Source organism: Scyliorhinus torazame, chromosome 5 (genome assembly GCF_047496885.1).
Source record: "Scyliorhinus torazame isolate Kashiwa2021f chromosome 5, sScyTor2.1, whole genome shotgun sequence".
In the NCBI taxonomy this organism is placed as follows: Eukaryota; Metazoa; Chordata; class Chondrichthyes; order Carcharhiniformes; family Scyliorhinidae; genus Scyliorhinus; species Scyliorhinus torazame.
Genome location: NC_092711.1, coordinates 222,845,005 through 222,871,389, shown reverse-complemented (window position 1 = coordinate 222,871,389; position 26,385 = coordinate 222,845,005). Strand labels below are relative to the sequence as shown.

Here is a 26,385-nt window from a genome sequence, read left to right as displayed (position 1 = left end):
TTTTGGGGTTGGGGAGGCAAAACCCACGCAAACACGGGGAGAATGTGCAAACTCCACACGGACAGTGACCCAGAGCCGGGATCAAACCTGGGACCTCGGCGCCGTGAGGCAGCAATGCTAACCCAGTGCGCCACCGTGTTGCCCGTGAATCCAACATTCATTTTTGTCGCTGGAAGGATTTGGAGATGGAGAGTGACCGACAATCAGTTAAGTCTTCCATCCTGGGAACCGGAAACCCCCAAGCCTCCCCCACCCGTATCATGAATAGCATGCTTTCTCTCAGGGTGCCATCCAGAGAGCCAGTTGTGCTGGCAACCTTGCACACCCTGCGTCCCCACTCCGGGCAGACCAGGAGCCCCTAGACCCCAGATCTCTGCCAGCAGCATTAAGGAGGGCATGCTCAGCTGTCCTCCACTCATACAGATAATTACCCTTTAGCCACAAGAGGGTCCTCAGTTGTGGAGCCCTGCTCTCTTTGATTGTTGGCAGCTGCCTCTATGGTGCTGACGCCCCTAGAGTACAGGCACACTGTGGAGGCATCAAAGGTTGCAGGATGTCCAGTACACTAATCATCCTCTCAGACAGGTCACCTGATCTTTCGAGAAGGCACTTGAGAGTTCAGGGACTGTGAAGTGTTATCACAACTAACAAGTCTAAGTGACCTCTCGCTGTGAGGTGGGAGGGGTGGGAGACCCCCCGGGAGGCCACGCCATTCAACGTCAATCTCGCTAATGAGATTGAAATGACTGCAAATTAGTCTTTATCAGCTTCTGGCCATTTCTGGGCAAGATCTTGATTACACCACCGGGATCAGGCAGGATGAATAGCAAACTGTTTGGTGCACTGCGCAAATCCCGTTTTTAGCCACTCTCGTTATTCACCCGACGCAACGGGATCGGCAGCACGTTGGGAAAATCAAGCCCGTTATGTTAATCCTGCATCGAACCTTGGTTAAACGACATTTAAAAGTACTGGGTGCCACTTTGGCTACCCTATTTCGGAAAGGACACAGAGACACTGGAAAAGTTGCAGAGGCGGTTTACAAGGATGATGTCAGAAATGTGTGGTTAGAATAATCCCTTATTGCCACAAGTAGGCTTCAATGAAGTTACTGTAAAAAGCCTCTAATCTCCACATTCTGGCGCCTGTTCAGGAAGGCTGGTATGGGAATTGAACCCATGCTGCTGGCATTGTTCTGCATTACAAGCCAGCTGTTTAGCCCACTGTGCTAAACCATTATACATATTATACATACTATACATGTTATATATATTATACATATTATATATACTATACATGTTATACATATTAGGAAAGGATTGACAAGCCGGGGTCTCTTTCCTCTTGATAAAAGAAGTCTGAGGAGTGATCTAATAGAGGTATTTAAAACTATGAAAGGTTTGGATAGAGCGGATATGGATAGAATGTAACCTCCTATGGGCAAGAGCATCTCTAGAGGCCACACTGGAAAGATAAGAAGCTTTATCATTTATTATATTCCAACATGTACTTTAGAAGTGGCTGAATGTGTTCAGTAAGTGCAAAATAAACTGCACAGTTAAAATTCAAAGGCAAGGAGCCAATTCACTATCTGTAGACATTTACACTTGTTAGAAAGCTTTTACTAAAAATATAAGAGAACCTTAAGTTTTTTTTTATACCTCACTCTAAAATCAGTAGTCCCAAGCCCGTAAGATATACTTAATTTACATCAATTCAAAAAACATATCAAAAGCAGTAAGTCCGATCTGATTTCACTTTTATATTTCAATCTTTAAAATATTGGATGCGATCCAAGGCAAAGTCCTTACATTAATCTTTGAACGGGGATTAATCTGCATTTAAATCTCTTCCTCATGATTATTCACGAGGGAGAATAAGAGGATTTAACGTCCTGCCAGCTCTCAAATTATGGAAGGATTTTGAAGAATGCTGGGAAGTGACAGATTGTGCCAGGAAACAGCTGAGCCGTCTGATAAAGCTTTTCCATTTAGATAGTGCTGGGCCACTTCTATTCCTAGTTCGGCTGCTCTTCGAGTTTTTAAAGGCAAGAAAAGTCCTGGGTGTCTGCGGCCTTTTGGTACACTCTTGCAACACTGCCAGTTCCTGCGATGCCCCCGTCTGTCCTGAAAGGGGCAACCATCAGGAGTGGAGTGTCTTAGAGGCAAAGGATCTCTGAAGCCTGACTGTCATTGACCATGACCTGAAACACTTTTGCTGGCTGGGTGTTCGGGAGAGAACGTATTAACTGGTGGGAGTGCAGCCCCCCTGGTTGTCCGTGCCTCTGACTACACCTACCTCGGTTCAGGTCTGCCTGACTATTTTCTCTCTTTCTCGGCTCCCTGGGAAAGAGGAGCCAATGTGCCAAAAATGTGCCGGGAGCTTCGACCCTATCCCAAGTGAGCCAGCAGTGACCTGGTCACCCAGCAGAAAAATTATGAAGTCTCCTTCGACACTAGAAACTCTGTCAGTGATCGTAGCAGAGATCTTTTTACATACTTAAAAAGAGAACTTATATCAGTGCCGCAGACCCAGTGATCGATTGGAAAATGTTATAATGCGCTCATATGTCAAAGGTTTCAGCATTTGAAGTGTTACGATGATGGTCCTCTGAGATTCATCACCAGGAGATTCATCATCAACAATGACGGCGAGTGATAGCAAATGGCCATGAATCTGCTGGATGAAATATCGCTTCCAAGCCACACTCGTCTTTATCAGTCAATGTCATGGTTGGTAATGGAGTTGCAGATCAAAGGGCCACCTTCATGGTCACTTCCATTGCTTATACAGAGCAAAATAAATGGGCATATAAAAATAAACAATGTGCATTTATGTTGGGTCTTATATAAGGAGAAGTGGAACCAGGCAAGGGCAGCTTGAAGAATATGAAAACACAGAGGAGAGGCATTGTGTCAGGATGGTGTGATCAACCTGATCAAAGGCTGCAGGAGGTTCTGGAGCAGGATAGAGAGAGACAATGCGTCGCTATCAGAAGATGTCCAGCGTTGACCCGGGACAGACGTCATTGTAGAAACATCAGAGTTCGAGAAATGTTTTTTTGGAAAAGGTATTTTCAGAAACTCAAATTTCGCTCATCAAATACTGTTAAGTTCAACACTTGAGGGAAAATCTTCCTATCTGAAGCCTAATTTTGGTGGTGGGCGTGGAAGTATGAGTGATTTTCGATGGGGGGCAGGTGGCTTAAGATGCACATTGCTCAATTCATTACTTAGGCATCCATGCAGAGTACAGTGAATCTCCTGGCAGGATGGATAGGACATTGCCGTACCCCTTGTTACCTCATGACCTCGAGGGTCTGGGTGCCATTTTTAAGGGGCAACTGGACGGCCTCCCTTCCACCTTTAGTCTGCCTCCCAGGTCCAGTCTCTGCTCCACTATTCCACAATACCCCCCCCCCCCCCCCCCCAACGCACCTCCCCATCCCCACCTTTGAGCCTTCGCACAGCTTGTGCTACCAGCAGCTCACAGTGAAGATTTGAGCAGCCCTCAAAGCAGCACCTAATGACCTAAAAATCAAGCAAGAAGTGAAGTTTGCCAGTTGTACGGCACTTATGTACAGTAATAAAAGTGAGCGTTTTAATTTCCCTGAGGTGGAGAACTTCATTTGGCAGGGAACTTAATTCCAATGTGGTGGCCTTTTCATGAATATGCATGGCATGCTAGTGAATGCAAAAAGGCTTCCTTCCTGACATTGTTTGTTGGGAAGCTCGACCAACCCTTAACCCACCTTTAAAGCCCCAAGGACAAAATTCCAACAGTTCATCCCAAGGTCGGGAAACAGATATTTGGCCTCGCGCCAAATTGAGCATTCTTTCCCGTCACAATTTCTCTTGCTGGGGTGGGATCAAAAGATCCCACCCTAAGTAAGGGAATATGCTCCTCAAAATCTTTAAGTTAATGAGGATTTAAAACAAGAGAAGAAGTGTTTGGTAGTACACCAAACCTAAGAGAACATGGAAACAACAACAAGTGCTATTTGCATTTATATGGCACTTTGAACGTAATAAAATGACCTGAGGTGGTTGATGTGGTGTACATGGACTTCAAAAAGGCATTTAATCAAGTGTCATATAATAAGCTCATCAGCAAAACTGAACAAAATGGAAAGTGGCAGCTTCGATTAAAATGTTCACCGCGTGACAAGAAACACAAGCAGTGGCTTTCTGGGAGTAGATGTTCCACAGAGATCAGTATGAGGACCAATGCTTTTCTTCATATTTATGACCGACCTAGATTTGAGGGTACAAGCCACAATTTGTGGGTGGCACAAAACTTGGAGAAATTCTGAATCATGAAGAGTATAAGGCTATATATTCATAAGACATAGCAGCAGAATTAGGCCACTCGGTCTATCAAGTCTGCTCCGCTGTTCAATCATGGCTGATATGTTTCTTATTCCCATTTTCCTGCCTTTGTCCCAGAACCCCTGATCCCCTTATCAATCAAGAGCCTATCTATCTCTGTCTTAAAGACACTCAGTGATTTGGCCTCCACAGCCTTCTGTGGCAGCGAGTTTCAAAGATTCACCACCCTCTGGCTGAAGAAATTCCTCCTCAACTCAGTCCTTAGGACCGTCCCTTCATTCTGAGGCTGTGCCCTCGGGTTCTGGTTTTTCCTACTAGTGGAAACATCCTCTCCACGTCCTCTCCAGGATAGTGACAGAAAAAAAGAGGGTGTTTCGTGGAATGGGTGAACAAGAGACATTTAATGCAGAGAAGTATGAGGTCAGACATTCTGGCAAGGAGAAATTGCAAACTAGACACAATTCTAAAGGGAGTGCAAGAAGAGAGAGGCCCAGGGTTTATGTGCATAAATTGTTGAAGGTGGCAGGGCAGACTGAGAAAGTGATTAAAAGGGAATATGTGTTATGTATCTGGGGATATATTCCTGCGGGTTCTGCGTAGTGATGTCAGCAGTGTTTGCGCGGAATAAGAAACAAGATCACCATCTTGTCTGTATGAGCAACACCCTTAATAAACCTCTCATTGTGTTTTTACAAGAATCATGAGTGTCGGCACCTCTAGACCTTTTCTCTTTGTGGCAACAAAGAAATATAACAATGTGGGATCCTGGACTTTATAAATAGAGGCATTGAGTATCAGAGCAAGGGAGGTATGATAAACATTGATAAAACACTGTTTCGGTGTTCCGGTGGCGGGCATGAGCTGGGCGGTCGCACGAAAGATGTCTCTCTCCTGGGAACTTTTGATAAGACCTTTTAAAGCCACCACCGGGCACCAAACGGTTCCCAGTTTAAACCCCCATCCACCGCTTCATCTGCCAGGATGCCGACAAACCAGAAATCAGGCCGCAAATACAGTCAGAGCAGGGAGAGAAAAACCTCGATCCCTGATCAGAGAGACCCGCGGGGCAGCCCAGGACCGAAAATGGTGGAACCAACGGGATCACAAACGCCGACCCAGGCGATGATAGAGAAGCTAATCCCATCACAAGGGAATTCCAGAAACACAGAAAGGCGGCGAAAGGGGGCCGCATGGTGGCAGTGAGGTCAGCGATAGAGTCCGCATTGGCCCCCATGAAGGAGGCAGTGGACAGAGCGGAGTGGAGACTGTGGGCCCAAGAGGCAATGGTTCAGGATCTAGAAAAGGCAGCCACGGACCAGGGCAGCGAATCGCCATGCTCGAAGCCCAGGTGAAGGTAGGTCACGATCCAGAAAGCGATAAAAGGGTAGGTTGATGACCAAGTAAACAGGTCCCGCTGGCAGTTCCGACGGATTGTCATGTAATCGATGCTCGGAAAGTTGGTCGGGGAGGAGGGCTTCACCAAGCCCCCAGAGGTAGACTGGGCACACAAGTTGCTCCGACTGAGACCCAAGTTGGGAGAACTATCCTGTTCAGGGATTGGAAAACCTTGACCCCTGATCAGAGAGACCCACGTGGGGGCACAGAACCGAGTATGGCTGACCCCACAGCAGGGGAGGGGAGAGACAGAAACCCCCTCCATCAGAATAGTCACCTGGAACTTCAGGGGGCTCAATGGGCAGTGAAAGGGTCCAGAGTCTTCATCCATCTTTTTAAAAATAAATTTAAAGTACCCAATCTATTTTTTCCAATTAAGGGGCAATTTAGCGTGGCCAATCCGCCTAGCCTGCACACCTCTTGGGTTGTGGGCGCGAATCCCACTCAAACACGGGGAGAATGTGCAAACTCCACACGGACAGTGACCCAGAGCCGGGATCGAACCTGGGACCTCGGCGTTGTGAGGCAGCAGGGCTAACCCACTGCGCCGCCATGCTGCCCATCGTCATCCATCTTAAAAGTCTGCGGGTTGTCGTAGTCTTCTTACAAGAGACACATTTAAGAGAAAAAGAATGACTGAGGTGAGGGTGAAGAACGTTGGGTGGGACAGACGTATCAGGCATGCTTCGACACAAGGGCGAGGGGGGGTGGGCATATTTAACAGAAAAGTAGCTTTTACAGCGACGCGCACGGTGACAGACCCAGGGGGACGATACATAATAGTTAGTGGGATCCTGGAAGGGACCCCGGTGGTGCTCGTAAATATATACGCCTGAAACTGGATGGGGCTGAATTCATAAAGAAAACAATGGCAGAAATCCCAGACCTAGACTCCCACCAACTTATCATGGGGGGCAGAGGGTGGGGGGTGGGGGGGGGGGGGAACATCAACTGTGTGCAGGACCTAAAAACAGACAAGTCCAACCCTAGAATGGGAGCCAAATCAGGAATGGCATGAGAATTAACCACCTTCCTGGAGAAGATTGGGGGGGAGGGATGTGGACCCGTCGCGATTCAACCACCCAACGGAGGAGTTTTACTTCTTCTCCCACTTACACAAAGCCTAATCACACATAGATTTGTCATGGTGGGGAAGTTGGCGCTTCAGAGAGGAGGCAGGGAGCACAGAGTTTCACACCATGCGGATGACCTGCTACTCTATGTGTCGAACCCTCTGGCCAGCATGGGCAAGGTAACGGAATTCCTGAGGGAGTTCTGAGCCTTCTTGGGATAGAAATTGAACCCGAGGAAGAGCAAAATCTTCCCAGTGAACCACCGAGAGGGAGGAACAGAACCGGGGATGCTGCCGTTCAAACTGGCCCAAACCAAGTTGGTACCTGGGGATACAGATAGCCCACGAACTGGACGCAGCTCCACAAGTGGATTCTGTCCAGCCTGGTGGAGGAGGTGAAGAGGGATCTACGGAGATGGGACTCGCTCCCACTCTCCATGGCGGGAAGACTGCAGACGATAAAATTGAATGCGGTGCCAAGGTTCCTCTTCCTATTCTCGACATATGGGGGGCTTGGCTCTGCTGAAGCCATTCTACCACTGGGCAGCGGACAAAGAGAGGGTGTGGGGGTGGTTGGGAGAGCCAGAAGCAAAATGGGTTCAGATAGAGGAGACCGCTTCTACCCTCCGTGCACTGGCCACCACCTTATTCCCAGCCACCCCAGCCAAATACTCATAGTGCTTGATGGTAGCCGCCACATTAAGGACTTGGAACCAGCTCAGGCACCATCTCAAACTCAGAGGCATGTCTGTTGTGGCCCCCATCTGCAGGAACCATAAATGTTTTCCAGCAAAAATGGACACCACCTTCAAAACGTGGAGGGAGCACCAAGGGGTTCTGATGGTGAGGGACATGTATGTGGACGGTAGAGTAGCGACCCTGGGGGGCCCGAAAGGGAACGAGCTTCGGACTTGCAAGTGCGAGACTTCCTCTGCAAGCAGACCACGACGTACCACCAGATCCGGACACACACCACTGGACAGACTACAAGCACCAACCTTGTTAGGGTAAATGTGGTGACATATATGGACGACTGTTATAAGAGGTAAGGCCCCCACCAGACGAGATGTGAGAAAAATGGGAGGAGAAGCTGGGCATGGAGATAGGGGGAGGTCTCTAAATCGAAGCTCTGCACAGGGTCAACTCCACCTCCTCGTGCAGGGCTGAGCCTAGTGCAGTTAAAGGTGGTGCACAGGGCGTACCTAACCAGGACAGGCATTAGCGCATTCTTCCCCAAGGTGGAGGATAGGTGCGAGCGGTGTCAGGGGGGTCTGTCCAACAACCACTCCCACATATTCTGATCCTGCTCCAAACCCAGCGGGTACTGGACGGCCTTCTTCGAGGCCTTGTCCAGAGTGGTGTTGGTAAAGATGAAGCCATGCCTTTCAATGGCAGTCTTCGAGGTGCCGGAGCATCCAGATATCTTTATAAGGAGAAGGACTGACGCCTCCCTGACTGCCTGGCGGAGACGTCTCCATGGATGGAGGCAGTCAGCACGACCCAGAGCCTCAGAATGGCTCTCCGACCTAGCGGAGTTCCTAAAGCTAAAAAAAATTAAATTTGCAATTAGGGTGTCAGATGACTGACTCCACCATACATGGAAACAATTCACCATCCTCTTTAAAATTCTGTTTGTGACCAGCAACTAGGGGGGAAGGGGGTGCAAAGGAGGGAGCCGATAGCCCAGAGACGCATTTTGTTTGGATGGAGGGACTCGGAGCCACCGAAAGCGGGGGGCTGGCGGGGGCGCGACCTGGCGGTTGGAAAAGATCAAGTTCGTCTTGAGAAGGTCGATTGATGGGTTCGTCCGAAGATGGAAGCCTTTCATTGACTTCTTTAAGGAGGATTGAGGTGGCAACAGAGGGGAAAGGGGGATGGGGGAGGGGGAGGATAAAGGGGTTCAAATGGAGAAGGCAGGATGGAAGATGGGAAAGGGCGGGAGGGAATGTGCTGGTTATTTATTATGTTCTACAATTTTGTTTCTGCTCTTACTTGTGTTTGTTGTTTACATATATGCCTTAATAAAATATATATTTTTTAAATGCTGCCTTGATGTCAACGGCAGTCACTCTCAACTCACCTCTGGAATTCAGCTCTTTTGTTCTTGCTTACAACAAGTCGAGAATGATGTCTGGAACTGAGCATTTGAAGCAAGTTATTGATGTGTAAATGACACTTCATCGCACTGTTGACTGGCATCTATGGTGCTGGGGACCTCTGAAGGAGGTGAAATAGATCAGCCTAAGGGCGGCAAGGTCCCACAAGTGGTTAGCACTGCTGCCTATGGCTCTGAGCACCCGGCTTCGATCCCTGCCCCAGGTCACTGTCTGTGTGGAGTTTGCACATTCCAACCTTGATTGCGTGGGTTTCACCCCAACACCCCAAAGATGTGCAGGGTAGCCACGCTAAATTACCCCTTAATGATTGGGTACTCTAAACTTATTTTTTTTCATGAAATCGATCATCTATTTGGCACTTCTGGATAAAGATGGTTGCCTTGGCCGGGATTCTTTGTTTGGGATACTCTGTTATGGTCAAAGCAAGTTAGGTGCTGTCAATTTCCAACTCAGCACTCAAAAAATCACTCAAGTGTGAAGGGAGTGATTGGAATGCATTTAACTCTCTTTGAAGTGGTTGATGTTTGTAAACATTGTGATTCCAGCACTTCAGAGATACTCATCCATGAAGGGAGATGAATGAAGCAAGGCTCACAGCTGTGTTTGTGAAGCACAGTCACTAAGTGTTTGAACACAGGTCACTGCTTTTCTTTTCCAGAAATGGACACGGATGGCTGCCTCTGTCTGAACCAGCAGGTGTCTGCCCAGGTGAGTGTTATAATATTTTTTTTCACTGCCCCTCTCTTGAGCTTTCAGACAGGGGTCTCTTTTCTGGTGGGTCTGTGTGTGTGTGTGTGGGGGTGGGGGGTGGGGGGGTGTTCCTTTAGTTAAGCGTTAAGAGATCTCTGCCCCTTTAGTTAGAGGGGTCTCTGTGGAGGTTAGATAGGGGATCTCTCACCGAGCAGGAACTTATGGCCAAGTACCGCACACATGAGTGCGGCCCCAACCGGGACCTTGGATTCATGTCGCATTACATTCACCCCCCACCATCTGGCTTGGGCTTGCGAAATCCAACCAACTGTCCTGGCATTAGACATTTCACACCTCTTTAACCTGTGATTATCCCTCTCTCCAGTTGCTCCGTCTGGACCCGTAAAGATTTAATTACCTGCAAAGACTTGCATTCAAAGTATCGTCTTGTATCATTGTCTTTGTTTGTCTGTATGTTTCTGGAACCTACCTTTTCATTCACCTGAGGAAGGAGCTGTGCTCCGAAAGCTAGTTATTCGAAACAAACCTGTATTGTAAGACTTCTTACATTACTCACAGTGCCAGCGCAGTTGCAATTCCCACGAACCATACTCGCTACTGGCCGCATAGTGTTTTACACCCTGGTTACTTGGCTCATTTGCATATTTTCTTAAAGTGATCTCACAGCATCGTTTGGTATAGATACTTCTTTCAGGACTCAGCCACTTCGGTTAGTAGTGGTGCTACCGAGTCAGCCTTGTCGATGGACATGGAAGTCTTCCACCCAGAGTACATTCCGTGCCATTGCTACCCTCGCTCCGTCTTCTACAAGGTGTTGACCATGGAGGAGCACTGATTCACCAGCTGAGAGAGGGCAATGGGTGGTAGTTCAAAGGAAATGCTTTCCCTGATGCCTTGAGACTTCAAGTGATCCGAAGTCAATGTTGAGGATTCCCTAGGGCCACTCCCTTCTGACTGTATACCACCGTGCTATTGCCTCTGGTGCATCTGTCTTGGCAATGAGACTGGACATACCCAGTGATGGTGATGGCGGAGTGTGATATTATCTGTAAGGTATGATTTGGTGAGCACCGTTATGTGAGGCTGTTACTTGGAAATTCTGTGAGACAGCTCTCCCAACTTTGGAGAAATCCTGTCTGTTAGTGAGGAGAACTTTTCAGGATTGACTGGGCAGGGGGGGTGATTTTGCATTTCCAGTGCCAGGTGGTCAGTTCAGTTTTATTCTTTATTTGACTTTTCTGTCGCAGAGTTTGTTACATCTGAGTGACTTGAGCCATTTCAGAGGAAGCCAAGTGTTAAGCACATTACTATGGGTGTGAAGTTGCATATAGATTAGAGAGGGTAAAGACCGCAGATTCCATCCCCTGAATGGGGAATGAACCAGATGGGCTTTTAACGACAAATTAATTATTAATTAAATTAGCATTTTATTCCAGATTTCTTCATCAATTTATTCATTAACTAGTTCCATTCTTAGCTATATAAGCTAAAAGATCATCTTCTTTTCCATTATCCACACCGCTACCTCAGGATTTCCCCTGAGATTTTGGTTCCCTCCAATTTTATATCTAAATGCTGCCCCTCAGTGGCATCATTCCAAAATACATCAATAGTTGCACTAATGACACCCAGCTAGACTTCACCATCACCTCTTGTAACCTCATTGTTGTGAGCTTTGGTAATACCAAAAATTGAATGAGCATAAGTTTCCTTCAACTAAATATTGGGGGAAACTAAAGCCAGTTCCCATCACCAACTTTGTTCCCTGGCAACCAAATCCACCCCTCTTCCTGCCAACTGTTTGGGGCTCAACCAGACCAATTCAAAGATCAGTGGTGCATTTGATATTGAAATGAGTTGCTGACTACACAGCTGCATACCTAAATTTATCAGTAATAATGCCTAATTTTACCTTTGTAACCATGCCTGTCTCTTCCCCCAATTAGCTTATCTACTGATGAAACTCTCATCCATGCATTTGGTACTTCCAGACGTCACTATTCCGCAGCTCTCCTGGAAGATCTCCCAATGCCCACTCTCCATAAAATTTTACTCATCCAAAACTCTGACGTCAGTACCTTAACTCACACCAAGTTCTGTTCATCTCCCTGGTCCCAAAACACCTCAGTATAAAAATTCCTATCCTTGTTTTCTAATCACTCTACAGACTCCCTCCTTCTTACCTTTGTCACCTCCTACAAGCTTTTGAGATCTCTACCTCTTCCAATTCCAAATTCCCAAGTTCATTTTTTTTTCTTTATTTCTTGGATGTGGGCATCGCTGGCTGGGCCAGCATTTGTTGCCCATCCCTAATTACTCGAACTGAGTGACTTGCTAGGCCATTTCAGAGAGGAGGGTAGTTAAGAGTCAACCACAATGCTATTGGGTCTGGAGTCCCATGAAGGCCAGACTGGGTAAGGGCAACAGATTTCTTTCCCTGAAGAACATTAGTGAACCAGATGGGTTTTTACGGCAACCGTTTCATGGTCATCATTAGACTTTTGATTACAGACTTTTTTATTTTATTCAAATTTCACCATCTGCCAGGTGGGATTCTCTGGATTCCGAGTCAGGTGACAATACCACTATGCCACCGCCTCCCCTCCACCATCAGCTACTGTGCCTCCAGATGCTACGTCCTTCATTCTGGATTTACCTCCTCAAACCTCTGTGGTAATACCAGGTATTGCAGTACCTGAGAGGTGAATGACCATTGGCTAGACCTAGGAGTCTACCATTGGCTAACGTACATGGCCCTACCCTGAGAGGCGGGGTATAAGAACCCATGCCATCCCAGCAGCCTTCACTTTCTGTATCAAAGCCGCTGGGTACAGTTCTAGCTGAATAAAGCCGATTAGAGATGACCCCCCTTGTCTCGAGAGTTATTGATTGTGCATCAACCTCTCCATCTGTTTACCTCTCTTCCATGTTTTTCCTCCTTTGAGCCTCTCCTTAAATCTACCTCTTTAACCAATGTAACTTGCCTGTATGTCCCCTTCTGCGGGATGCGTAACAATGTTGAAGACAGCGGACAACATTTTCTGGCCCTTCCCAGCGGTGGGATCTTCTAGTCCTGCTGCCTATGACCCACCCCCTCCCGTGACAGGTTCTACAGCAGTAGGGCGGGCGAGCCGCGCAAATCGCCATAGGCATCAGTGGGACCGGAATATCCCGTCAGAAGCCAATGCTAAATCGGCTCTGTCACCTGTGCCGCCAAAAATATGCTTGGGGGGGGGGGGTTGGGGGTTGGGGTAGGAGTGGCCAGAAAATGCAAGTTGTTATTATTGAGTTTAAATTGAAATCAACACCTCTAATCACAGAATCCCTACAGTGCAGAAGGAGGCCATTCGGAACATCGAATCTGCAGTGACCCTCTGAAAGAGTACCCAACAAATGCACGCTCCCCTACCCTATCCCATAACCCCACTTAACCTACACTACCCTAGACACTAAGAGGCAATTCAAATGTCCAATCCACCTAGCCTGCACATCTTTGGACTGTGGGAGGAAACCGGAGCATCCGGAGGAAACCCACACAGAGACGGGGAGAAAGTGCAAACTCCACACAGTCATCCAAGGCCGGAATTGAACCCGGCTCCCTGGCACTGTGAGGCAGCAGTGCTAACCACTGTGCCACCAGACAGCATTCCCTTGGAACATCACTAAAAATGATCAAATACAGCATGACTCACGGTTCATTAACTACTGGGTTCTCTCTGAATTAAATCAGATCAAGAGGCTGTGCCCTATACGCCAATAATTTATTAATGCATACAAATGATAGAATGTTATGAAGGGAAATTGCAAGTCTTCAACTTGTAAGATTACTCCGAAGAAAATAAGTATTTAACCTCCATATAATTATACTGATAAATTATTTACTTTGTAATGGCCATCACAACCTATAATTAGAGCACACATTTGAATGATCAGGATCGCTACTCTGAGAAATATGAACTTGGCGGTTTTCCATCTCATTATGATGGCTGATTCCATTATGACTTATGTCTTTGTTCTGTTTGTCATGGGTAAACAAATTCAGCCTCAATTCATATTGAGTTTGTATTTCATAAATATATCTGGAACCTTTGAGTAGTGGTACCCGAAAATCATTCTGCGGCAATATTTTCTTAGATATGAGAGGAGCCACTATTTGTGAAGACAAGATGTTAATCGGTGTGAATCTCAATGTAATATTCCTCAGCTAATTAAAGCCACACATCTAACTGGTGCTAAGTAAACACTGAGTGAGTTCACGTGCAGGTTAATTGCTGTTCATGTTGGAGATCTGAACCCTGGTTTTGCTTGTGAGAGGGTGAACATGCAGAGCTGTGGCTCTGATATTTTTGCTTCTTGAGAATTTTTGTGCAACTTGCCTTTCTGGATTTTTTTTTCCCCGAGTGTGGAATTTGCATTATGCAATAGGATTGAAGTCTGAAGTGCGACTGACAGAAAGCACAGGTAGAAATAAAAGTTCTATGCATTCTGGTTTTCACAGAGGGGGTGGACATTTGAATTGTTTAACCGCCAGAGTGGGCGTAGAACAGTTAATGTAGATTATAGTTAAAGAGAAATTGTCCAACTGAAGTTACTCAAACTTCAGCAGGCAATTTACAGAGAGGGGCCTGGGATTTGAATTTCAGTCCAGGGTTGGGGACACAGTGCCAAAGTCTTTTCCAGTCCCAATCCCACGCCACATCTGTGTCGCTGATGAAATGCTTGGTTAAAATGCAGATACCCTATCGTGCTGCATGAGGTAAACCTGGCACCCAGTTTGTGGTGCTGGGTGCTGCCAGGAGGCAGGAACTGACTCTGAATGCATTGCTCAAATGCAGATGGCAGCAATGACTGGGTTTGCTGTTGCCTTATGAAGTGAAGCAGGCACAGGATCAAAGGACAAGCAGCCTCATGGGTGCAGTCAATGAAAAGGTAGGGACTCCACTCTGAATGAATAATCATGGGTGAGATTCTCAGTTTCTGTGACTAAGGGCTGGATTCTCCTATTTTGCAGCTATGTCTGAAGGAAGTGTCTGGTCTTACAACCAAAACGTTGGCGCCGCCCCGGTGCCAATGCTCTGCTTGGAGGGGGGCTAGCAGCCACACCATGCAAAGCCCCCGGCTGTACCTGCAGATACGGACGGAGAATGGCCGGGTCCGTGGCCGCGCTTGCGCACGGTAGCGACCTGCGGTGGCCGCGCCGTACAACATGGTGCCGGCCGCGCGCGGACCCGGCCTGCCAGATAATAACGCCCCTCGCCAACCCCCACCGGTCCCCCAGCCCCTGCCGAAGCCCCCTTGGCCAGTGGAACGGCTCTCACCCTTCCCTCCAACTGTGGCGGCGCTGGACACAATCTACAGCCGCCACGCGAGGTCCCCGAAAACTGCGACCAACGTAGTCGGGAAGTCGGCCCTTCGGTGTGGAGCATCGAAGGAAGGCCTCAGGTGATGCCCCAAGGCCGTCCCAACGGCGTGTGGCGTACTCAGCGATGATGCCGTTTTTGAGGGGGCAGAGCATCTGATTTGGTGTCCTATGACTCTGAACTCACTGAACAGCAGCAGTCAAAGTCAGGCACAAATACACGTCTTCGCAGCTAACTTTATCTATCCACAGCCTGACCTTCAAATAAAGAACTCACATTGATGGTTTACCAATCTTTGTCACGTGATTTTCTCTTCTGGGAGAGTCTGGGACCAGAGGATATGATCTCAGTAAGACCGAGATGAGGAGGAATTTCTTCTCTCAGAGGGTGGAATCCTTTAATGCAGAGAGCTTGTCGTGAAGTATGTTCAAGACTGAGATAGACAGATTCTAATCAGTAAGGAAATCAAGAGTTATGAGGATAAAGTGGCCAAGTGGAGTTGACGATTATATCAGATCAGCCATGATATCATTGAATGGCGGAACAGACTTGATGGGCCGAATGGCCTACTTCAACTCCTGCATCTTATGGTCTTGTCAGTATATTTACATCAGATGGAAGAATCGAACATGGCAGCAGTGTGTTTTTTGAAGGTTTGATTGAGAAGTATGGCAGCCTCAACCTTTCACATTTCAGTTGAAGAGCTGGTTTGGAAGTAAAACAATCATCAGACAGTAATGCATCACGTGTAATAGATTCTGCAGCGTTGTAGGAATGCTATTCCCAGAACCTTCATCCTGGGACATCAAACCTCAGGCCAGCCACTACCAGCACCTTCTTTAACACTATCATTAACACTCCCTTTGTCTTGTGCCCATGACATCTTTGTCAATATCTCTGAACACCCACTTTTCCTTGACTTTCTATTCTGCTCAACCTTCCCCAGCCCCTCACCAAATATATAATCCATCGCATGTCTGCCCATGTTTAGCTCTAAAATAGAGTCATGTGGACTCGAAACATGAACTTGCACAGATGCTGCCAGACCTGCTGAATCTTTTCAGCATTTTCTGTTTTCATTTCAGATATCCGGCATGCACACTGTGGTGATGTGCATCACTGTAAATACACAAGGGGTTAATGTGAACACACTACACCTAGCTAGACACCAGTGGGAGCACCAGAGACATGACACACAGACATTCAACCAATAGGTCAGTAAGATAGGACACGACCAATGGGCAGTCATGACACACCCAGACGTGACACTACACCAACTCATATATAAGGACACAGCACACATGATCTTTCTCTTTCCAGTGGAGACACTTAGTGAGTACAGACATGATTGATTGAAACACATCACACCCACCACGTGAATGGTAGCAGACTGGTTAGTTAGTCTGAGTAGCTATAGCAGGATTAACAGGAGAGTCGAATCCAAGTAGGAGAATTGTTAACAGTTTAATAAATGTGTTAAAGCTATCTCCAAGTCTGAACCTTCCTTTGTCAGAGTGTACATCAAGGAAGCAGCTTATGCTACGTCGAGAGCATAACAAAACATGGTACCAGAGAGTGACTGTTTAAATCCATATGGTTTCAACTCCGAAAACTGTGACAACCAGCAAGATGATCGAGATTCCAGTTCCACAGCTGCTCAGGTGCCACGGCAATCTCAGTGCAAACTGGCTTGCATTCAGGCAAAGGTTTGAGATCTCCCTGGTAGCAGCCGACCTACAAGACGTGGCCGATGCTGAAAAGACAGAGCTTCTGCACACAATTGCGGGCGCAAATGCAGAACAAATCTTCAAAACCTTCAAGTACTCCAGAGGGCAAGAAAAGAGAGACTTCCAGACAGTCCTGGACAAGTTCGAACAATTCTGCGAGGAAAACACAAAGAAATCAACAGAAAACGGTAAAAGAGGCGCCAATACTAACCTCGAGGCCGAGGTAGGCGAGCAGCGAAGGACAATTTTGATTGGCGGCCATCTTGGAAAAGGTGCCGCACATGCGCAGTTGAGAGAAGGGCGCAAAGTAAAGGAACAGCCATCTGCGCATGCGCAATCCATTCCTACTCTCTATGTCACAAGTGTCATGAAGTCAGAGGCCCCGGACCATGCCCACTTAAAGGGGAAATGTCCCAAAACAAGAAAAACAATTTTAAAGCCTCAAAACAAGATTCTTTCACCTGGAATGACAGCACAATGCCTGATCTTCGACCAGTAACCTCCGCAGAACCCTGCAACAAACAGTTAGCACCGCCCGAGAAGATGATATGGGCCTTGAAAACTACGGCGCAGACGATGAGTTCATCTTTGGAGATGGCGACCCCACTACCAAATCCGAACCGCGACGAGATGTGTTGCACAGTGACGAATGCGACACAGACGCGGATGTGTTCGTCGGATTTGAGGATGTTCAGCCCAGCATATATGACATCCCGACTCGTGAGTGCAGGATTATGCTGCGGCCTGACAACAAGAGACAGAGAGCGGTACAAACCCACAGAGAGCGGCCTGCTGCCACACAGAGAGTGGTCCACGCACCGCGAAGAGTCCCCGACTCCACACAGACAGTGGTCCACGCACCACGAAGGGTCCCAGCCTCCACACAGAAAGCGATGAAAGACTCCACAGCGAGACAACTGCACGTCTCCACACAGAAAGTGACTCCAGTGACACAAGCCTCTGCAGCGAGCTCGTGGACAGACTCCACGATAGAAGAAACGCAAGACTCCAGAGCGCAGTCCTTGCATGACCAAGAGGTGACAGTGAGACAACTGCACATCGCCACACAGAAAGTGACTCCATTGACACAAGCCTCCACAGCGAGCTCGTGGACAGCCTCCATGATGGAAGCAACGCAAGACTCCAGAGCGCAGTCCTTGCATGAACAAGAAGTGATGACAGTCTCCACAGTGAGACCAATGCACGATTCCACACAGGGAACACTGCAAAACTCCACAGAGGAAGTGACACAAGCATCCACAGCGACCTCGTGGACAGACTCCACGATGGAAGGAACGCAAGACTCCAGAGCGCAGTCCTTGCATGAACAAGACCATGAGGGTCTAGCAACCTCCTCTGAGCAACCAGCAGCAGACAATGCAAGTCTGCCATGCTCAAGTGTACAACAGAAAGACTATGACAGTCTGCCACGCTACAGCAAGCAGACTATGACAGTCTACCACGTTCACGTGAACAACAAAGCGACTATGACAGTCCACTCAAATTGCTTGAGCCACCAGAAGAAGACTCTGACAGTCTATCCAGCTCAAGTGAACAACAAGAAGACACTGAGGCTCAACTCACTGTATGTGCGACAAGTGACGACTGCATCCCACTTCCCATACCAGATGTGCAACATGACAGACCTCAGCTAGTGTGTACTGAGGCACTCGACAATCACAGTGAGACTACTGGTGACTCCGGTGACGCCACGTTAATTCAAACCTCATTCGCTCGAGCCTCTCCACAAGCAAATGCATTCCTGAATGTTTTGACTCCGGACAGGGAGCATCACGAAACCTCAGAAGATTCAAGTGAATCTGAAATGACTCCGGACGGTGAGCATCAAGAAACCAAAGCTGATTCAGGTGAACCAGAAAGGGCTCCAGTCGGGGAGCATCGACAAGCCAAAACTGACTCAGGTGAAAAAGACCAGACTCCAGATGGGGAGCACGACAAGCCAAAGCTGATTCCAGTAAGCCGGACATGACTCCAGACGGGGAGCACCGCAAACTCAGTGTCGGCACGCTCAAGGAAACAGCAGATGCCACAAAGGACGCTGACACGAGTAACTGTGTGAAGGACTCGTATTATCTACAGAGTGTGGTCCTTGAGCGCAGCAAACACGACAAAAAAACCAACCAACACAACAACAACATCAAAGACAATAGCAAGAAGCATACCAAAGGTAACAACGTCGACAACAAGCACAACAAAAACAACAACAATGGAATTCCGACTGGTATGACATGGTACAACTCTGCAAATGCGGGACACTGTTACTGCTCAGCTCAGTACAATGACATACCATGGCAGGACGACACAGATTGCATATATCGCTACCACAAGCATCGAAAGAAAACAAGAGTCCAAATCAGACAACAAAGTGATTTGACCACTTCTTGGTTCCTTCCTCACAGGGAAGCTGACGGTGTTCACTAGGACATGCCACCATCAACATCACCAACTCACCAACCAAACAAGAAAGCCACTCGACCATAATAATTACTGAACTTTGGACTCATAGATATGATTTGGACTTATTGTATAATCATCACTCATCATGATTTGTATATGTCATCACTTATCTACCTATTTTGTTCAATTTTCTTTAACACTGTACAGAAAATATGTAACATGAAAAAAGGGGGGATGTGGTGATATGCATCACTGTAAATACACAAGGGGTTAATGTGAACACACTACACCTAGCTAGACACCAGAGGGAGCACCAGAGACATGACACACAGACATTCAACCAATAGGTCAGTAAGATAGGACACGACCAATGGGCAGTCACGACACTCCCAGACGTGACACTACCACAGGGGGGCATTACACCAACTCATATATAAGGACACAGCACACATGATCTTTCTCTTTCCAGTGGAGACACTTAGTGAGTACAGGTCGATTGAAACACATCACACCCACCACGTGGATTGTAGCAGACTGGTTAGTTAGTCTGAATAGCTATAGTAGAATTAACAGGAGAGTCGAATCCAAGTAGGAGAATTTTTAACAGTTTAATAAATGTGTTAAAGCTATCTCCAAGTCTGAACCTTCCTTTGTCAGAGTGTACAACAAGGAAGCAGCTTATGCTATGTCAAGAGCATAACAAAACACACAGTATTTTGCTTTTAATATAACGTTATTTTCTTTTGCTTTCATCCAAACAGTGTGATTGTTCAGAAGAAAGGGAAATGCTATGGTGATGTTAATGTACTTTATGGATGTATATCTTCAAACTGCGATTAATCACTATCACCTAGACGGGTTGATTAAGTAATCCCAGGTCTCTGAACTCAGTCTACAGCAGCAGTCATTGAAGTCAGACATGAATATTCAGCCTCTCAGTTCACTCTATCTGTGCATATCGTCTGATCTTCGAATATAGAACTCGCATTACCACTTTACCAATTCTTGTCATAGCATTCGTACGTTTATGTCAAACAGAAGAATGTAACACTGACAGTTGTGCGCTAAGATGCACCAGACTGTTTGCTTTTATCAACCTGTAATGTGAAAATCATGTTCTGGCACGCCCAGCGCCATTAACAACTCTTCAAGGAGCTTAAAAGAGCAGTTAATTGGAAGCAAATGCGTTTCCAGCTCCCCTCCCCATTCACCCCAGGCCCTCACTTTGAAAACGCGTTCAATGCGTTCCAGAGGCACCAGAAGACTGAGCCCCACAGGCAATTGAAAAATCAAGCCCCTTACAGCTTCTGGTTGAGAATCCTGAGGAAAGCCAGGGAAACATACAGATTAAAATTTGAGAATGGAAACTATGCTTTACTGATCTGAGAATGTGATATCATTCTGTGTGCTCTTTTGATCATCGCTTTGCAATAGCCAGAGATAGTAAGTGCTGAGTTTACCAACGTTCCTAGATCTCTTTGCACCTCAATACCATCACTGAGTAAGTGCGAGTACTCCATTTTCTTCCACCATGCCACACCTTGTGCTTACTGAATCTTCCATGGTTTCACTTATTGTCTAGGTCTTTCTGTGGGTCGTTGGCTGTTTCATCAGCCTTCCTCGCCCCCAGATTTTAAGTGTGAAACAGAGGTCATAGAAATATAGAAAATAGGGGCAGGAGTAGGCTACTAGGCCCCTCAAACCTGGTTCACTATTCAACATAATCATGGCTGATCCTCTATCTCAACTCCAAACTCCTGTTCTCTCCCCATATCCCTGTCACCTTTATTATCTGGAAATGTATTTATTTCCTTCTTAAATATATTCAGTGATTTGGCTTCCCTGGGCTTCCAAGGGTTCACCACCCTCTGAGTGAATATTTTTATCCTCATCTTAAACTTAAGTCATGATGTGGAGATGGCGGTGTTGGACTGGAGTGAGCACAGTAAGAAGTCTTACACCACCAGGTTAAAGTCCAACAGGTTTGTTTCAAATCGCTAGCTTTTGGAGCACTGCTCCTTCCTCAGGTGAATGAAGAGGTATGTTCCAGAAACATATATATATATAGACAAAGTCAAAGATGCAAGACAATGCTTTGAATGCGAGCATTTGCAGGTAATTAAGTCTTTACCGATCCAGACATAGGGGTAACCCCAGATTGAAGATGTATGAATTGTCTCAAGCCAGGACAGTTGGTAGGATTTCGCAAGCCAAGGCCAGATGGTGGGGGGTGAATGTAATGCAACATTCATGTGACAAAATCAGCCTGGTAAACCTTTGCTGCACTCTCTCGTGGGCAAGTGTATCCTTTCTTAGGTAGGACGACCAAAACTGCACACAGTATTCCAGGTGTGGTCTTAACAGCTGCAGTAAAACACCCTTGCTGCTGTACTCAAATTCTCTTGCAATGAAGGACAATATACCATTTACCTTCTTAACATGCCATACCTGCATGTTTGCTATCAGTGACTGGTCTACAAGGACACCCAGATCCCTTTGTACATCAACATTTCCCAATTTATAACTTCACACTTATCCACAACATACTGCATTTTCCATGTATTTCCTAACTCATTCAACTTGTCTAAATTGTCCTGAAGCCTCTTTATATCCTCCTCATCACACACATTCCCTGTGGGCAGCACGGTGATGCAGTGGTTTGCACTGCTGCCTCACAGTGCTGAGGACCCAGGGTCGGGATCGAACCCAGGTCACTGCCCGTGTGGAGTTTGCACATTCTCCCCATGTCTGCGTGAGTCTCACCTCCACAACCCAAAGATGTGCAGGTTAGGTGGATTGGCCACACTGAACTGCCCCTTAATTGGAAAAAACTTTCAATTATTTTTTTTTAAAAATCACTCACATTCCTAACTAATTCTGTGTCCAAGCAATAGTTCCATTGAGCATGTTTGTACATTTGGGAAATGTTCAAGAGTCTCTTGGATGCTTTATTGAGGAATATAGGTTTGTGTGAAAGGATGAACCTGATTTCATAAAAACATTAAAATTACATCCACAAAGAAGGTGTATTACCTATGATGTTAGCTTAAAATATCTGCTCTGATGTACTTCTTTGTCCTTGTACACTTTTATATTTCCTTTCAAATTATCAATTCAATTTAAAATTTTACTAGGAATTATATTGACTTGTGATTAAGAATTCCATGCTACATTATCAAAATCTCCAAGTTAACCCTTTACCCTTTTAGTGAAAATCGTACATAAGATATATGGCACTAAAAGAGGTCATTCTTCCCAACCAGTCCATGCCAGACTTGTTAATGATTCATAATTCACTGAGAAAAATCCTACACTGTTTGCTTTCTCAAGCCTTTCAGAACGATAAAGATTTCTCTTAAATTCTTGGCAATCTCTACTTCAGTGAAAAAGCCCCAATTTTTCAAATTTGTTTCATACCTTTTTCCTAGTTTTATAGTGAATCCTCACTATGCTCTCTCGTTGGCTCAAAAACTCTTTCTGTAACAAGTTGTCCAGAAGAGTTTAACTGGGTTCCTCATGACAACAGCGGCTAAATGTCAAAAGTATTTCATTGGCCATTAATTACATCAGGATATCCCCTTGTTCAAGTCTTTCTTTTTTTCTTCCATCAACTGTGGCTTAATCGGCATTTACACACACTCCATGTGACTTCCTTGCATTGCTGTTCAACACCCCATGCACAAAAAACAGAATCTTAATGGATGAATGATCTCCCTCATTTGTATTCATTTTGCAACAGATGCAAAATGGAATAAGAAAAGCACAATGGAAAGATTGGGGTGGAAATAAAAGACCCACCGACACATATGCCTTGGTCAGGGGGAAAGCGAGGTGTACTCAGTATGTGTGAATCAGAAATTAATAGTAATGATAATTTTTATTAGTGTCACAAGTAGGCTGACATTAACACTGCAATGAAGTTACTGTGAAAATCCCCTAGTCGCCACACTCCGGCATCTGTTCGGTACACAGAGGGAGAATTCAGCATGTCCAATTCACGTAACCTGCATGTCTTTTGGGACTTGTAGGGGGAAACCGGAGCACCCGGCGGAAACCCACGCAGACACGGAGAGAACGTGCAGATTCCGCACAGACAGTGACCCAAGCCGGGAATCGAACCTGGGACCCTGGCGCTGTGAAGCAGCAGTGCCCCAAATTATGGACAACTTTAACTTATACATCTAAAATTGTAATTATATTCAAAAATTAACTGAGTGCTGTGATTCAATCTTTACATCTTGCCTGAGAATCTGCATTCAGGTTCAAATAAATGCAATTCTTGACTGATTATTTTATTCTTGCAGATGTGATTTATTTGTCTCTCTCCAGCTAAATGGTAGAGCTTTCTTTCATAAATGAACAAAGTCTTCAAAAAGGGATGTACTATTCCCTTCGGTCCTGAATGGGCCACCCAGCCTCAGGCCAAATGAGGAAGTATACAAAACAAAACCTACGTGAGCATCTTCATGTTTTAACATTTCATATTTAAAGATCAGCCAAATATATTGCACAAAGATGATTAGCGATCACATTGCTATTCCAACCTTGTCTCACGTTGCTTTCAAAGATCTGAGGTGTTGTGTTGCCAGTCAGCTGGCACATTTAATAGAGGTGCGAAAGTATCATGCTCCAAATTTTGTGTGTAACTTTCTGATCACATCTGGGTGATGGGGAAGGGCGGCAGTGGGGGTTGGGTGGCCCATGACAGTGGAAGATGGACATACAGAATTGTGTTAAACAGGTGTTGCCCCATTTCCTGTTCTTGGAGAGTTAAGAAGGTCAATTCAGTAGAGACGACCGTTGTGTCCTGTGGTAGAGTGCTGTGGGATGAGCAATAGGCCGAGGTCACTTTGACTGATGCTGAAACTCTGGCCCTCCCTTTACCTCGGACTCAGCTTCTCCAGTGACCCCCAGGTTTCCATTCAAGCTTCCCCCTTTCCGAACTTCAACACATCCAAATCCCTAGCAACCCCCAGTCATGCAAAAGGCCTGTCCTCACCAACTACCATTAGGTTGCAGTCACAACATGTAGAATTCAAAAAATCCTTGTCGTACTGTCCCCCGGCCAGCCCCCCCCCCCCCCCCCCCCCCCCACCAGCTCCATACGTTTTGAGACTTTTATTTATGTTCAACATTTCTGTCTGCTTTAACCTATCAAATGGTCCTGTTTACTTGTGCAAATAAGGCAAGCTTGAGAGGTTCAATGAAACCCTTCCTACTTCAAGGTGATTAGTATGCAAGGGATTTTCACATTAACAAAGTGCAAATATTTGCTAAATCCCTGCTCCTACATGTTTAACACACTGTAAACAGTGAGTTTATAATTAACATTAATGGCAGATAGTTTGCTTTATTTGTCAGATTTAATCGGCCGCCCAAATTAAATATGGGTGATTAAAAATAGTGGGGACTGTGGGCAAATGAAAGTGTTTATAAGAGAGGCACAGAAAAACCTATAGAAAAACTTGTTTTATCGTGTTGTGGAACTAACTGAGAGATAAGCGATATAAATCTCCCATGGTCTGTAAAAAGCCAGCACCCTGAATGGTAATAGTCACTGTGGGGTTGGGTCTGGGTATAGGTAAATGCTGAGCAGCTGCAATCATATGTACTGGAGCTATCTTGTGGTGGTCATTATTATTTATATTCTTAAATCATAAGTTACAAGATCGATTCTTTGAAAAATAATTACTTGTACATTGAGGGAGGGTACAGACAGCATACCGTTATTTAACAGTAGTGCTCAGCTACTTAAATGTAAACCTTAAATGGATAGAAATGAAACAACAAATCAAATAGTGAGGTTGCATCAATGAGGTCGATCACTTGCAGGGCAAGGATAACTTACAGGTCTTTCATTCAGATCTGATCAGTGACAAGAACCCCTGCTGAACACTAACTCAAGTAATTAGAGCATTGTGTGACTTTAAGGAAGGATTTCCTGTCACAGTTGCATAATTTGCTATCATAAATTTGCAGGATCCTCCAACCTTTTTGGATGAAGCCATGAAACCATTAACAGAAATATGTCGAGAATTTCAAGGCCACATATGGATCAAGCATATTGAGAGTGGATTACGGACAAGGACTAAATAAACTTAATGTAAGCAAAACATTGATAATGAAGAAATTAATGGAAGTAAAGAGTGACAAATCCCCAGAGCCTGAGGGTGTCCATCCCAAGGTGTTAAAGGAAGTAGGGGAGCACATTGTAGATGCCCTAACAATAATCTTTCAGAGTTCCCTAGATTCAGGAGCCGTCCCTCTGGATTAGAAAATTGCTTTTTAAGAAAGGTGAAAGAGGAAATCCAGGGAATTACAGACCAGTTAGCCTAACATTGGTGGTGGGGAAATTGTTGGAATCTATAATCAGGGATGGGGTAACTGAACATCTTGAAAATGTTCAGTTCATCGTGGAGAGCCAACACGGATTCATCGCACATAGGGCATGCCTGACAAACCTCACTGAATATTTTGAACAGGTGACTAAGGTAGTGGACAGGGGAATGTCTATGAATCTTGTTTATATGGACTTCCAGAAGCATTTGATAAAGTCCCACATAAGAGACTAAACGAAGGTATAAACCCATGGAATTACTGACTTGGCTGGTAAATTGGTTGAGTGGCATGTGACAGAAAGTAGAGATAATGGGTAGAAATTGGCAGAATGTGACTAGTGGTGTCCCACAGGGGTCTGGGTTAGGGCCTCAATTGTTCACATTATTCATTAATAACTTGGATAATGGCATAGAAAGTCATATGTGCTGATGACACAAAGTTGGGTGTTATTGTAGACAGTGTAGATGACAGAAATAAAATTGCAAAGGGATATGGATATAATAGGTAAGATAAAGTTGCCATAGTCCCAGATGACCCTTTGAGGGGGAGAGCTGACTGGTGGTGGTTTAACCTGAGAATCCCCACACCTCAGGTGAGGGCAAGGCTGCAAAGACAGGCTTTCATGAATAACCTCAGTCGGTATAGGAATTGAATCTGCACTGCTGGCTTTTCTCTGCAACACAAACCGGCCCTCTCTTGGTAGACCTGCTGGATGGGGAAAACTGTGGCAAAAGGATTTAAAATGTAAGCACTGTGTGAGGTTATCCATTTTGGACCAAAAATGGACAGATCAGGATATTTTCTTGATGGTAATGAAGCTAAATTCAGTGGATGTCCAAAGAGACCTGAAATACAGGTGCATAGATCTTTAAAATGCCACAAACAAGTGCAGAATGTAATCAAGAAGGTTAATGGAAT

General features: G+C 45.8%; 1 long non-coding RNA gene across 1 annotated transcript in view; it reads left to right on the top strand.

Moving 5' to 3' along the window:
• Positions 1-23,337, top strand: part of LOC140422746 (uncharacterized) — an 89,517-nt gene extending 66,180 nt beyond the window's left edge. The window contains exons 3-4 of the long non-coding RNA XR_011947577.1: positions 9,571-9,620; positions 23,157-23,337. This is a non-coding gene — a long non-coding RNA (uncharacterized lncRNA). The remainder of the gene's footprint in view (positions 1-9,570; positions 9,621-23,156) is intronic.
• The last annotated feature ends 3,048 nt before the right edge of the window (positions 23,338-26,385 follow it).